At 47.1% G+C, this 14,704-nt stretch overlaps 2 protein-coding genes across 2 annotated transcripts in view; both read right to left on the bottom strand.

The window, feature by feature from the left end:
* LOC142312150 (uncharacterized) overlaps positions 1-623 on the bottom strand; it is a 40,295-nt gene extending 39,672 nt beyond the window's left edge. The window contains exon 1 of the mRNA XM_075351052.1: positions 561-623. The gene's annotated coding sequence lies outside the window, so the exon portion shown is untranslated. The remainder of the gene's footprint in view (positions 1-560) is intronic.
* Positions 1-14,704, bottom strand: part of LOC142312166 (uncharacterized) — a 135,860-nt gene that overhangs the window by 70,863 nt on the left and 50,293 nt on the right. The gene's annotated exons all lie outside the window — the stretch shown is intronic.

Below are 14,704 nucleotides of genomic sequence, written 5' to 3'. Positions count from 1 at the left end.
TTTAGAGAACAGACGTGCAGCGCCGCGCCGGAGATTGGGGAACGGTAAGTATGAGAAAGGGGGGAGACTGACCGACAGACAGCGAGAGAGGGACAGACAAGACAGAAAGAGACCGACAGACAGAGAGACCGACGGACTGAGGGAAATTGACGGACATAGACAGGAAAAGAAGGAATGACCGACATCGCTAGAAAAAAAGCACAAAACGTACACGGAGCATACAGAGATGGATCCGTGTCACGTATTGTGCGCACATAACCATTGACTTTCATGGTGTCCGCGTGTGCGTGTTCCGTGCAGAAAACGGACATGCTTCCGTGCAAAATGGAAACACATACGGATCATGGACATTATGAAATAACGCACGTGTGCCCTCAAACATAGATTAACATTGGTGCACGTTTGGCCGTGTCTCCGGTACATACCGGAACGGACCAAACACGCACGTGTATCACGGACATGTGAAGGGGGCCTAAGAAAGCAGCAAAAATCCACCAAAATAGTCTCAGTACTGAAAGGGTTAATGCCGCCTGCCCCAGTAATTGGGAATCTCTACATACCTCCTCCTGCAGAGCCGCACGGTAGGGTAGAGGCTAGAATGTAGTTGATTTCTTGAGGCAAAGACGTCACCGGAAGGGGCGGGGCCTCCTCAGTGCTGATCTGTGAGCAGGAAGCAGCAGTGCTCGGGCTCCTCTGTGCAGAGCGGACGGATCCTGACCCTGAGGTGGGGGAATATTCAGCTTTTCCTCATTAGTTGAATTAGAACTTTACCCTCACACTGTATTTTGGGGGCTCCTGTCAGTGCTGGGGGCTGCAGGTCGTGTATAGCTCACAGGGAATGTACTGAAGCTGCTGCAGCTGTGAAGGCTTCCATAAGTAATGGGGGGTTACACAGGAAAGGGGAGCGATACTCCATTTAGGGGGGGGCTCTTATACTGGGCGATGCTGCATGTTGAGGGGGGGCTCGCACTGGGGCAGATGCTGCATGTTGAGGGGGGGCTCGCACTGGGGCAGATGCTGCATGTTGAGGGGGGGCTCGCACTGGGGCAGATGCTGCATGTTGGGGGGGGGCGCTCGCACTGGGGCAGATGCTGCATGTTGAGGGGGGGGCTCGCACTGGGGCAGGTGCTGCATGTTGAGGGGGGGCTCGCACTGGGGCAGGTGCTGCAAGTTGAGGGGGGGCTTGCACTGGGGCAGATGCATTTTGAGGGGGGGGCTCGCACTGGGGCAGATGCTGCATGTTGGGGGGGGCTTGCACTGGGGCAGATGCTGCATGTGGGCGGGGGGGCTCGCACTGGGGCAGATGCTGCATGTGGGCGGGGGGCTCGCACTGGGGCAGATGCTGCATGTTGAGGGGGGGCTCGCACTGGGGCAGATGCTGCATGTTGAGGGGGGGCTCGCACTGGGGCAGATGCTGCATGTTGAGGGGGGGCTCGCACTGGGGCAGATGCTGCATGTTGAGGGGGGGCTCGCACTGGGGCAGATGCTGCATGTTGGGGGGGGCTTGCACTGGGGCAGATGCTGCATGTGGGCGGGGGGGCTCGCACTGGGGCAGATGCTGCATGTGGGCGGGGGGCTCGCACTGGGGCAGATGCTGCATGTTGAGGGGGGGCTCGCACTGGGGCAGATGCTGCATGTTGAGGGGGGGCTCGCACTGGGGCAGATGCTGCATGTTGAGGGGGGGCTCGCACTGGGGCAGATGCTGCATGTTGAGGGGGGGCTCGCACTGGGGCAGATGCTGCATGTTGAGGGGGGGCTCGCACTGGGGCAGATGCTGCATGTTGAGGGGGGGCTCGCACTGGGGCAGATGCTGCATGTTGAGGGGGGGCTCGCACTGGGGCAGATGCTGCATGTTGAGGGGGGGCTCGCACTGGGGCAGATGCTGCATGTTGAGGGGGGGCTCGCACTGGGGCAGATGCTGCATGTTGAGGGGGGGGCTCGCACTGGGGCAGATGCTGCATGTTGAGGGGGGGGCTCGCACTGGGGCAGATGCTGCATGTTGAGGGGGGGCTCGCACTGGGGCAGATGCTGCATGTTGAGGGGGGGCTCGCACTGGGGCAGATGCTGCATGTTGAGGGGGGGCTCGCACTGGGGCAGATGCTGCATGTTGAGGGGGGGCTCGCACTGGGGCAGATGCTGCATGTTGAGGGGGGGCTCGCACTGGGGCAGATGCTGCATGTTGAGGGGGGCTCGCACTGGGGCAGATGCTGCATGTTGGGGGGGGAGGCTCGCACTGGGGCAGATGCTGCATGTTGGGGGGGGAGGCTCGCACTGGGGCAGATGCTGCATGTTGGGGGGGGGAGGCTCGCACTGGGGCAGATGCTGCATGTTGGGGGGGGAGGCTCGCACTGGGGCAGATGCTGCATGTTGGGGGGGGAGGCTCGCACTGGGGCAGATGCTGCATGTTGGGGGGGGGAGGCTCGCACTGGGGCAGATGCTGCATGTTGGGGGGGGGAGGCTCGCACTGGGGCAGATGCTGCATGTTGGGGGGGGGGGGGAGGCTCGCACTGGGGCAGATGCTGCATGTTGGGGGGGGGGAGGCTCGCACTGGGGCAGATGCTGCATGTTGGGGGGGGAGGCTCGCACTGGGGCAGATGCTGCATGTTGGGGGGGGAGGCTCGCACTGGGGCAGATGCTGCATGTTGGGGGGGGAGGCTCGCACTGGGGCAGATGCTGCATGTTGGGGGGGAGGCTCGCACTGGGGCAGATGCTGCATGTTGGGGGGGAGGCTCGCACTGGGGCAGATGCTGCATGTTGGGGGGGGGGCTCGCACTGGGGCAGATGCTGCATGTTGGGGGGGGGGGCTCACACTGGGCAGGGGGCCGTATTGCATGTGGGGTGGGTTCGCGCTGGGCGTTATTAATCTTCTTTTTGTTTTTCAAATACAGCTTGTGACTACTGGAAACTGGGTGTAATTGCCCCCCGTCGTCTCACCTTAGAGACTGAGAGAACAGTGCGGTGTAATCCACATCCTCTTCCTGTGTCCTCCAATGTATTCAACAAGAGGGTTTTTTTTATGGTAAATGGAGAAATACAAGTTTTACACCTAAAACGCACGGGACTCCGATACAAAAGATTTTTTTTCCTTCATTGTCGCCAATGGCCAACATGGCTTAATTCTACGTATTGATTTTGTAAAGTTGACTGTTATATATTTGTATCCCCGACCTTCTGTCTCCTCATTACCCTGTAGACTGTAAGCCCCCGAGGGCAGGGTCGCTCCCCTCTGTACCCATCTGTCAGTGTTATATATTTGTATCCCCGACGTTCTGTCTCCTCCCCATTACCCTGTAGACTGTGAGCCCCCGAGGGCAGGGTCCGCTCCCCTTTGTACCAGTCTGTCAGGATTGGTTTATTCACTGTAATTTATATCTGCAGTTTGTGTTACCCGTTCCCATGTGCAGCATGGAATCAATGGTTCTCTATAAATGTCTAAATATATTTCTTTCTCTTTTTTTTTTTTTTTTTTTTTTTTTAAGAATTATTGATATACTTGTTTTAATAAAACTGTTCTAGGAGTGGGATGAATGATCATTTCTATATTGATAAAGCTAGGTGTGACATTAGTGAACGGTCACTGACGGTTGGATCTGTATTGGGCTGTGTTCACACATTGCTCTTTTACAAAAGTCAGTCCTTACATGTAGATACTCACTAAGGCTGGTTTCACACTACGTCTTTTTAACATCCGTTGAAAACGTTTTTTTAACGGAAGTACGGATCCTGCTTTTACAGCCAATAACGTATGCAAACGCATATGTTATTTTGCAGGATCCTGCAGTGGATGTTTCGGGGCGGGCATTGTAGTCATGTGATCGGGAGTGAGGGTAACTAGAGTGGGGAGGAGGCTTCTGACAGCTGCATACCCGATATTTATCTTGGTTACGAGTCAGCTGCAGAGAGAGAGAGAGAGAGAGAGAGAGAGAGAGAGAGAGAGAGAGAGAAAACGGTCGGTCTGGGCATGCTCAGTCCAAATGCAGGATCCTGTCTATCAGCATGCAACGTTCACCTACGTTTGCGTGCGTTATAGTCAGGATCCAGCAATTTGCAGTATTTGGACGGAGCTCAAAAACGCTACATGTTGCGTTTTTGAAACATGTCAAAATAACGCAAAAGGACGGATCCTGCGTCTAACGGACGCAAACGCAGGTGGACGAGAGTCCATTGAAAATGCATTGACATGAAAACGGATTTGCACAGGATCCGTACTTCCGTTAAAAAAACGTTTTTGACGGATGTTAAAAAGACGTAGTGTGAAACCAGCCTAAATTGTTTACATCTCACTGACAATTTATTTTCTGTCTTGAGCAGCCCTCTGGTCCTCTTATGCCCCACATTTATGAGGCCCCAGTCCTGTTTTTCGGTGTTTCCTGTATTTTGTGGCAACCTTACTCCATGAGGCTCACACCGCCTGATTTAGGTCATATGTTTTTTTAATTTTTTTTAAAGGGATGTAAGTTGCTTTTTGCTGAGTGTATGAAGCTGGTGCCACCACTGTTCCATAGGACAGGCTCTAGCAGAGGTCACACTACATATTTTACAGAGGGGTAACAATACTCCTTAGAAATTTTGAGCAGTATTTTTAACCAAGGAGAACATCATAATTTGCAGCAACTCAAGCTATAGTACATAGATGGGTATCCATAATACTAAGAACAAATCATTATCCCCTCTTCTATCTAGCAGAATACAGCACTTTTATCTGTTTTGTTATTGGGCAGCGGTGCACATGCTCACTCTGTGCTCCATTCTTGTCCTATGCAGCTTGCCAAGTGATGTTCTCTGAGGGGGGGGGGGGTTTGGCAGCCACTTTGAGAATGAGTAGAGCAGTGGTTGGACATCCAACTTGTTGCTCCATTCTGTAATGGATAAAAATTCCCTATTTTCCCAATAAGTGCGGCTCCCAGTGCCTTTACTGGCCCATAAACAACCAATCCCTACAATTGTTAGTCCTACAGCTCTCTTGACTATCACATACAGGAGTGCTCGGCCAAATGTTCTTGTGGTCTCTATCTGAGAGCTGATGTCGCCTCCTCTGGTGGTGGCTTATCTTTGAAGGGAACAAAAGGATCAACAAGTAGAATTCAAACACTCCAGTTCCTACCCTCCCTTGACATCCATTCTTGAGGTAAGTTGGGAAGCCCCTGTAGACATCAGATTGTTGTCTGATCCTGGCAACTTTGGCCTTATGTGTAATGGGAGCCTTCATGTAATCTGTATAAGGGCTTATTCAAACATCTATGCACGTCTGTACAATCTTGGAATGCAATGCATGGACTGGCTGAGGCCATCTTTTTAGCCAATTCTGGGAGATCTGAAATCACGGACCTAGGTGCAACAACTTTGATCTAGTCATCTCTGTAATGAAACATCTATAATGGAGTTGCTGTACACAGGACGTCATTATAGACACTACAGTGAGCACAGAAATCATGAGCCTTATTGCAGCTGTTCCAATCTAGTCACCTCTGTACAAAGAATGGAGTTACTGTACATAGGATGTACCTTAGGCCGGTTTCAGACATCCGTTTTTCAGGTACGTGGGACATTTGTTTTTAACACGGATGTTAAACATACCCATGTTGGTCCATGCTGTACTCACACAGTCATGTTTTCACACGGACCGTGTGACCCCCTCGTGGCTCCGCATACACACATGGAGACATGTCTGTTTTTTTCCGGCAGCACGAGTGTTACACAGGTTGCACACTGATGTGATCCGTGTGACACCAGTGTCACACGTACCTGAGAAAACACGGGTCTTTAAAATAAAAAAAATTCTATGTTTACCTGTATCCAGTGATGCGGTCTTCGGCTCTGCTGCCTCCCGCTCCTGACCCCCGCTCATTATACTCACTGAATATTCAGTGCCCTGTGGAGCTGTAAGCCGGAGCATCGCTGGACTTCAGTGCCGGGGACCGCATCACTGTGGACAGGTGAGTATCCAGGTGTGAATGTGCTCAGTGTATCCATGTGTGTCTGCTATGTGTGTATACGTGCTCAGTGTATACATGTATATGGGTGTGTAGTGAGTACTTGGAAGCCGGGCATCGTGGGGACAGCATCGGGAACTCATCAGAGTTCCCAATGAAGGCTGGCGTCACACTTGCGTATGAAAAATCGGTCCGATTCTCATGCCGGAGAGTATCGGACTATTTTTTTTCCTCACTTTTCAACCTTGTGCTGTCAGTGTGCAATCTGTTTTTTTACTCAGCAGCGGTTACTCATTTACAGTCATGTACATGAGCATTTACAGTGTTCTCTGCTACATGATAGAATTGTATTTAGAAAAAATTTCACTAGTATGGTCCGTGTGCTGTCTGTGTGACATCCGTTTTTTTCTCGCACCCATAGACTTGCATTGGAGAGTCTCGAACGAGAATTTTCTTCAATCCGATTTGAGCTGAGGAAAAAAAAAGATCGGAGCTACCTCATTGATTATCATTGGTCTGAGTGGAATGCGAGATTTTCTCACATTGCACTCGTGCAAGTCAATCTCAAGTGTGACGCTGGCCAAACTCTTATGAACCTGTGAAGTCACCGTCCTGACACTCGCTGTAGCGGGGGTGTCATCAGGATGTCATCAGAATTTATTGGGAACTCCAGTGACCTCCTGGACGTCACTGCACACACACTGCTTGCTGAATACTCACATGTCCCCACGATGCTGTCCTCGGCGGTGCTGTACACAGCTGTCCCCTCAATGCTCCAGCTTCCAGGTCCTCACTGCGGTGAATATTCTATGAGTATAATTAGCGGCGGTCAGGAGCGGGAGGATGCAGAGCCGAAGAAAACACCGCTGTATACAGGTGAATATAGAAGATAGTTTTATTTAAAAGACACGTGTTTTCTCCTGTACGTGTGAGACATATGTAAACACAGATGTCACACGTGTGGCATACGCGTGATACATGTCTGACACACGTGTCACCATAACCAGGCGTGTGACTTGTACCTGATTAACCCCTTCAGCCCCCAGCCTGTTTTCACCTTAAAGACCTAGCCATTTTTTTGCAATTTCGACCAGTGTCACTTTATGAGGTTATAACTCTTGAACGCTTCAACGGATCCTGGCGATTCTGACATTGTTTTTTTCGTGACATATTGTACTTCATGTCAGTGGTAAATTTGGGCCGATATTTTTTACGTTTATTTGTGAAAATTTCAGAAATTTGGTGAAAATTTCTCAATTTTTGAAATTTTATACCCATAAATCTGAGAGATATGTCACACAAAATAGTTACTAAATAACATTTCCCACATGTCTACTTTACACCAGCACAATTTTTGAAACAAAATTTTTTTTCGTTAGGAAGTTAGAAGGGTTCAAAGTTAATCAGCAATTTCTCCTTTTTCCAGCAAAATTTACAAAAAAATTTTTGGGTACCACATCACATTTGGAGTGATTTGAGAAACCTAGGCGACAGAAAATACCCAAAAGTGACCCCATTCTAAAATCTGTACCCCGAGCTCTGCTCAAAACGACATCCAAGAAGTGTATTTACCCTTTAGGAGCTTCACAGCAACCAAAGCAATGTAGAAGGAAAAAATGAAAATTTTACTTTTTTATACAAAAATGTTACTTTAGCCATAAAATTTTGCATTTTTACAAGGGTATCAGGAAAAACTGCACCATAAAATTAATTGTGCAATTTCTCCTGAGTACACCGATATCTCATATGTGGTGGAAATCAATTGTTTGGGCGCATAGCAGGTCTTGGAAGAGAAGGAGCATCATTTGATTTTTTGAAAGCAAAATTGTCTGGAATCATTAGCGGATGCGATGTTGCGTTTGGAGACCCCCTGAGGTGTCTGAACAATGGAGCTCCCCCACAAGTGACCCCATTTTGGAAACTAGACCCCCTCATGGAATTTATCTAGATGTTTAGTGAGTACTTTGAACCCCTGGAGGCTTCACGAACGTTTATAATGTTCAGCCATGAAAATATTTCTTTTTTTACCACAAAATTATTTCAACTAGCTAGCTTTTTTTTCACAAGGGTATCAGGAACCAATGCACCATAAAATGTATTGTGCAATTTCTCCTGAGTACACAGGTACCTCATATGTGGTGGAAATCAATTGTTTGGGCGCACAGCGGGGCTCAGAAGAGAAGGTGCGCCATTTCACAGCAAAATTGGTTGGAATTATTAGCAGACGCCATGTTGCATTTGGAGATCCCCCCTGAGGTGCCTAAACAATGGAGCTCCCCCACATGTGACCCCATTTTGGAAACTAGACCCCCCCCCCCACCATACAAAAAAATTAGTTTGGCGAAACATGAACATCAGTAAAAAAAAAATAAAAAAATATGAGCGCCTGCAACTGACACTAAAGGCCGCTTTACACGCTACGACATCGCTAAAGCGATGTCGTTGGGGTCACGAAATTTGTGGCGCACATCCAGCTGCATTAGCGATGTCGTTGCGTGTGACACCAATGAGCGATTTTAACTCGTCGCAAAAACGTTCAAAATCGGTGACATGCCCCACTATTCCCAATTATCGTTGCTGCTGCAGGTACAATGTTGTTCATCATTCCTGCGACACAACACATCGCTATGTGTGACACCGCAGGAACGAGGAACCTCACCTTACCTGCGGCCGCCTGCAATGAGGAAGGAAGGAGGTTGGCGGGATGTTCATCCCGCTCATCTCCGCCCCTCCACTTTGATTGGGTGGCCGCTTAGTGACGTTGCTGTGACGCCGAACAAACCGCCCCCCCTTAGAACGGAGGCGGTTTGCCTGTCACAGCGACATCGCTAGGCAGGTAAGTAGTGTGACGGGTCCGCGCGATTTTGTGCGCCACGGGCAGCGATTTGCCCGTGACGCACAAACGATGGGGACGGGTACGCACGCTAGCGACCTTGCTAGCGAGATCGAAGGGTGTAAAGAGGCCTTAAGGCAAGTGCCACACGTGAGAGCGATGCACGAATCTCGCATCGCATCATCCGGCGCAGCCGCACACTCCTGTCTGGAAGAGAGCGACCGTACCGGATGATGCAATGTTAGACTCGTGCATCGCTCTCATGTCTGGCACTGGGCTGACCCTTACCATATTCAGTAAAAAATACTGTAGTTGACGATTACTACAGTATAATTTTACTGGCCCTAAACTAAGTTTATTTGTACTTCTTTCTTAGTTTACATAAAAAAAAAAAAATCTGAACGCACACATGGATGTGCTGCAAAAAAAGGGAGGGGGGACTAGGTGGGATGGAAAAAAGCAGGATGGGAGAGTGCGTAACGGAGGATGGGAGAGTGCGCGGCGGAGGATGGGAGACGGCGCGGTGGAGGATGGGAAAGGGCGGGCAGCAGATCAGGGTGAAAGGTGGTGGAGGGGGCAGCAGATCGCGGAGGTGAGATGGTGGAGGCGGGCAGCAGATCGGGAAGGTGAGATGGTGGAGAGCGGGCAGCAGATCGGGAAGGTGAGATGGTGGAGAGCGGGCAGCAGATCGGGAAGGTGAGTTGGTGGAGAGCGGGCAGCAGATCGCGGAGGGTGAGAAAATAATCGCTCATGTGCTGACACACAGGCTAAAATTGGTCCGAGTGGAATGCGATTTTTTTTTTTTTTAATCGCACTCCACTTGCACCGATTTTCATGCCGTGTGTCTTAGGCCTTAGTTATCTCTGTACTGAGGAAACTAGAATGGAGTTGCTGTACAGAGGGTTTTTCTTAGGTCAGAGCCATACTAGCATAAGGCATCGGATGTGATATGCTAATGGAACTCAGATCAAGCTCTGCTGTGAGTGTGAAGGGAGTGTCATTATACTGTGATCCGATTTAGTGATTGGATCAAAGGTGCAGAGGAGCGAGAGGGATTAATCTCTCCATCTTCTCCATTGCTTGTCTCTGCGTATATCCAGATGTTATCTGAGTCCAGTGCGATGTTTCACATGCACCCATAGACTTGTATGTGTACAAGTGAGTCTAGACTCCCTGCAATTGTAGCATGCTGCCATTTTTCCTTCGTCTGATTAGGGCCGAAGAAAAAAATGTAGATCTGGACTGCATCATCATCTAACTTGAGGCCGAGTGCAATGTGAGATTTTCTCGAGTCATATGCCAGGGTGGCTCTTTCCTTATACACAGTACAGTGCCCAGAAATCACAAACTTCAGTGCAACAACTGCAATCTAGCCATGTCTGTACCGAGCAGTGGTGTAAAGAGTTTGATGGGCCCCAGTGCAAAGTTCGGACCTGGGCCCTGTACCAACACAGACACATGGGGTACGGGATAATGACACCGACACTCAGGGTATGGGATGATGACGCTGACACTTGCCTCTTTCCCTCAGCACCCAGGTTTCCCATGATCTGAAATCCCTCTTTCTATCAGCACCCAGCTTTCCTATGTTCTGATATCCATCTTGTCCTCGGCACCCAGCTTCCCCATGCTCTGCTATACATCTTTCCCTCACACATGGAAAAGCTAGGTGCTGAGGGAGAGCCTTTTTCCCTCAGCAAAAAACTTTCCCATCCCAAGCTTGTGTCTTTGTCCCCCCTCGTATATAGTTCTCCAAATACTATAATGGCCCCACATAGCCTTCCATATAGTATAATGGGTCCCATGTAACCCTTCATATTATTAGAATGCACCACATAGTCCTCCATGTATTATAATGCATTTCCCATAGTCCTCCATGTATAAGGTAGCTCTCTCATAGCCTTCCAATTATTATAATACAGCTCCCATAGTCCTCCATGTATTATAATTCACCCCATAGTCCTCCATATATTATACTGAACCACATAGTCTTCCATATATTATAATGCAGCCACCATAGTCCTGAATGTATTCTAATGCACCCCCATAGTCCATGTATAAGGTAGCCCTCATAGTCCTTCATATAATGCAGCCCCTATAGTCCTGCATGTATTATAATGAATCCCATAGCTCTCCATGTATCATAATGCACACCCCCCATAGTCCTGCATATATTTTAATGCAGCCCCCATAGTACTCCATGTATTACTGTATAATGCACTCTCCATAGTCCTCCATGTATTATAATGCAGCCCTCAAAGTCCTCCGTATATTATACTGAACCCATAGTCCTGCATATATTATAGTGCATCCCATAGTCATCCTATGTATAATTCAACCCATAGTCCTCCATACTATACCCCATAGTCCTCCATGTATTATACTGTACCCCATAGTCCTCCATATATTATAATGCACCCTCATAGTACATGTATAAGGTAAACCCATTAGTCCTATATATAATGCAGTCCACACAGTCCTTCATATTGTATTATTCACTCCATAGTCCATGTATTATAATGCACCCCTATAGTCCATAAATAAGGTCACCCCATTAGTCCTTCATATAATGCAGCCCCCATAGCCCATGTAAAAGGTATCCTTCATATAGTATTATGCACACCTTATATTCCTCCATATAGTAATATGCACCCACTATATTCCTCTATATCCTAGTATACACCCCTTTTGTTCCTCCATATGGTATTATGCACTCCTTATATTGTTCCATATAGTATTATACACCCATTATATTTCTCCATATAATGGTATGTACCCCTTATATTCCAACATATACTATTATGCAGCCCCCCTATAGTGCACCACCATATTTTGTGCCCCAATATAGTATTGTGCGCCAACATATAGTTATATGCAGCCCCCATATACTTTTTTGCAACCCCCATAAAGTAGTATGCACGTCCCCATTGTCCTCTGGACATCCTGATTAAAAACACAAGCTCCGGTCTCCTCAGCATCTGTCCACTGTTCTGCCGCTCTGACATTTTAGCACAGCGGCACGCAGTAGTGACATCAACGCACTCCTCTTTGCTGACACATCAGAGTGTCACAGACACACAGCGCAAGAATGATGAGAAAGGGAGTGCTCTGCTCCTCTCATCATTGCTTTCAATTGTATTGGCATCTGTGATGTTGATATATATGAAAGTGCGATCCTCGGCGGGGGGCCCGTGGGAGGGGAGGGTGTCTGTGCCAGGGCTGGCATCGAGCCCCACTGACTCACGGGCTCCATAGCGGTAGTGTGGCTTGCCTCTATTGGTGGAATTCCTCTGGTCAAGGCTACAGAGAGAACCTCAAAAAATCCACTCCAATCTAGATGGCTCACTAACAAATTATTTAGAATGGAGTTGCTAACATGAGGTCTTCAAAAAATCCACTCCAATCTAGACAGCTCACTAGTGAATCATCTAAAATGGAGTTGCTAAAATGAGGTCCTCAAGAAATCAACTCCAATCAAATATTGTAATTTATTACGACACTGATGCACTCTGTGATGCTTCTCCCTGTGAGGCTCCGCCCAATCTTCAGAAAAACATCCATTTTAGTCACCTCAGCACCAACCTGTCCAAAGTGGAGGCTATGATGAGGTCCTCAAAAACTCCATTCTAGCCGGCTCACTAGTGAATTATCTAGAATGGAGTTGCTAAACTGAGGTCCTCAAAAAATCAACTACACTCCAATTCAGTAAACTATTATGACTCTGCTGTGCTCTTTTACGCTTCTCCCTGTGAGGCTCCACCCCCTCTTCAAAAACATTGCTATTGCGGCAGAGTCTGGAGGGCATGAAGTAAAAGTCAAAATTGAATATTACCCTATAGAAATACATAAAAAACTTAAGTGTAAAGAAAAGTTAATGTATGACTTCTGCTCCATTAAAAAGTTGAGCAATTCGCGAAAAAAACATTAGTCATGAAATCATTACAATTATAAAGCTGGTGTGTGTGTGTATGTATGTGTGTGTATATATGTATACATATATGTGTGTGTGTGTATATATATATATATATATATATATATATATATATATATATATATAGATGTGTGTATATATATATATGTATATATGTGTATATATATATATATATATACATATATATATATATATACAGTTAGGTCCAGAAATATTTGGACAGTGACACAATTTTCGCGAGTTGGGCTCTGCATGCCACCACATTGGATTTGAAATGAAATCTCTACAACAGAATTCAAGTGCAGATTGTAACGTTTAATTTGAAGGTTTGAACAAAAATATCTGATAGAAATTGTCGGAATTGTACACATTTCTTTACAAACACTCCACATTTTAGGAGGTCAAAAGTAATTGGACAAATAAACCAAACCCAAGCAAAATATTTTTATTTTCAATATTTTGTTGCGAATCCTTTGGAGGCAATCGCTGCCTTAAGTCTGGAACCCATGGACATCACCAAACGCTGGGTTTCCTCCTTCTTAATGCTTTGCCAGGCCTTTACAGCCGCAGCCTTCAGGTCTTGCTTGTTTGTGGGTCTTTCCGTCTTAAGTCTGGATTTGAGCAAGTGAAATGCATGCTCAATTGGGTTAAGATCTGGTGATTGACTTGGCCATTGCAGAATGTTCCACTTTTTTGCACTCATGAACTCCTGGGTAGCTTTGGCTGTATGCTTGGGGTCATTGTCCATCTGTACTATGAAACACCGTCCGATCAACTTTGCGGCATTTGGCTGAATCTGGGCTGAAAGTATATCCCGGTACACTTCAGAATTCATCCGGCTACTGTTGTCTGCTGTTATGTCATCAATAAACACAAGTGACCCAGTGCCATTGAAAGCCATGCATGCCCATGCCATCACGTTGCCTCCACCATGTTTTACAGAGGATGTGGTGTGCCTTGGATCATGTGCCGTTCCCTTTCTTCTCCAAACTTTTTTCTTCCCATCATTCTGGTACAGGTTGATCTTTGTCTCATCTGTCCATAGAATACTTTTCCAGAACTGAGCTGGCTTCATGAGGTGTTTTTCAGCAAATTTAACTCTGGCCTGTCTATTTTTGGGATTGATGAATGGTTTGCATCTAGATGTGAACCCTTTCTATTTACTTTCATGGAGTCTTCTCTTTACTGTTGACTTAGAGACAGATACACCTACTTCACTGAGAGTGTTCTGGACTTCAGTTGATGTTGTGAACGGGTTCTTCTTCACCAAAGAAAGTATGCGGTGATCATCCACCACTGTTGTCATCCGTGGACGCCCAGGCCTTTTTGAGTTCCCAAGCTCACCAGTCAATTCCTTTTTTCTCAGAATGTACCCGACTGTTGATTTTGCTACTCCAAGCATGTCTGCTATCTCTCTGATGGATTTTTTCTTTTTTTTCAGCCTCAGGATGTTCTGCTTCACCTCAATTGAGAGTTCCTTAGACCGCATGTTGTCTGGTCACAGCAACAGCTTCCAAATGCAAAACCACACACCTGTAATCAACCCCAGACCTTTTAACTACTTCATTGATTACAGGTTAACGAGGGAGACGCCTTCAGAGTTAATTGCAGCCCTTAGAGTCCCTTGTCCAATTACTTTTGGTCCCTTGAAAAAGAGGAGGCTATGCATTACAGAGCTATGATTCCTAAACCCTTTCTCCGATTTGGATGTGAAAACTCTCATATTGCAGCTGGGAGTGTGCACTTTCAGCCCATATTATATATATAATTGTATTTCTGAACATGTTTTTGTAAACAGCTAAAATAACAAAACTTGTGTCACTGTCCAAATATTTCTGGACCTAACTGTATATATTGTGTGTGTGTGTGTGTGTGTGTGTGTGTGTGACCACTTCCAAATTTTCAGTTTTCCTGATTTTTCTCTTTATAGGTATAAAAAATTTAGTATTTATCTTCTGAACATGAGAGATGGTCAAAATAACAAAAAAAAATTGCAGTGCTTTCAGA

This window comes from Anomaloglossus baeobatrachus, chromosome 5 (genome assembly GCF_048569485.1).
Source record: "Anomaloglossus baeobatrachus isolate aAnoBae1 chromosome 5, aAnoBae1.hap1, whole genome shotgun sequence".
NCBI lineage: Eukaryota > Metazoa > Chordata > Amphibia > Anura > Aromobatidae > Anomaloglossus > Anomaloglossus baeobatrachus.
Note: the sequence above shows the minus strand (reverse complement) of the source record. Positions and strands in the feature narration are given on the sequence as shown.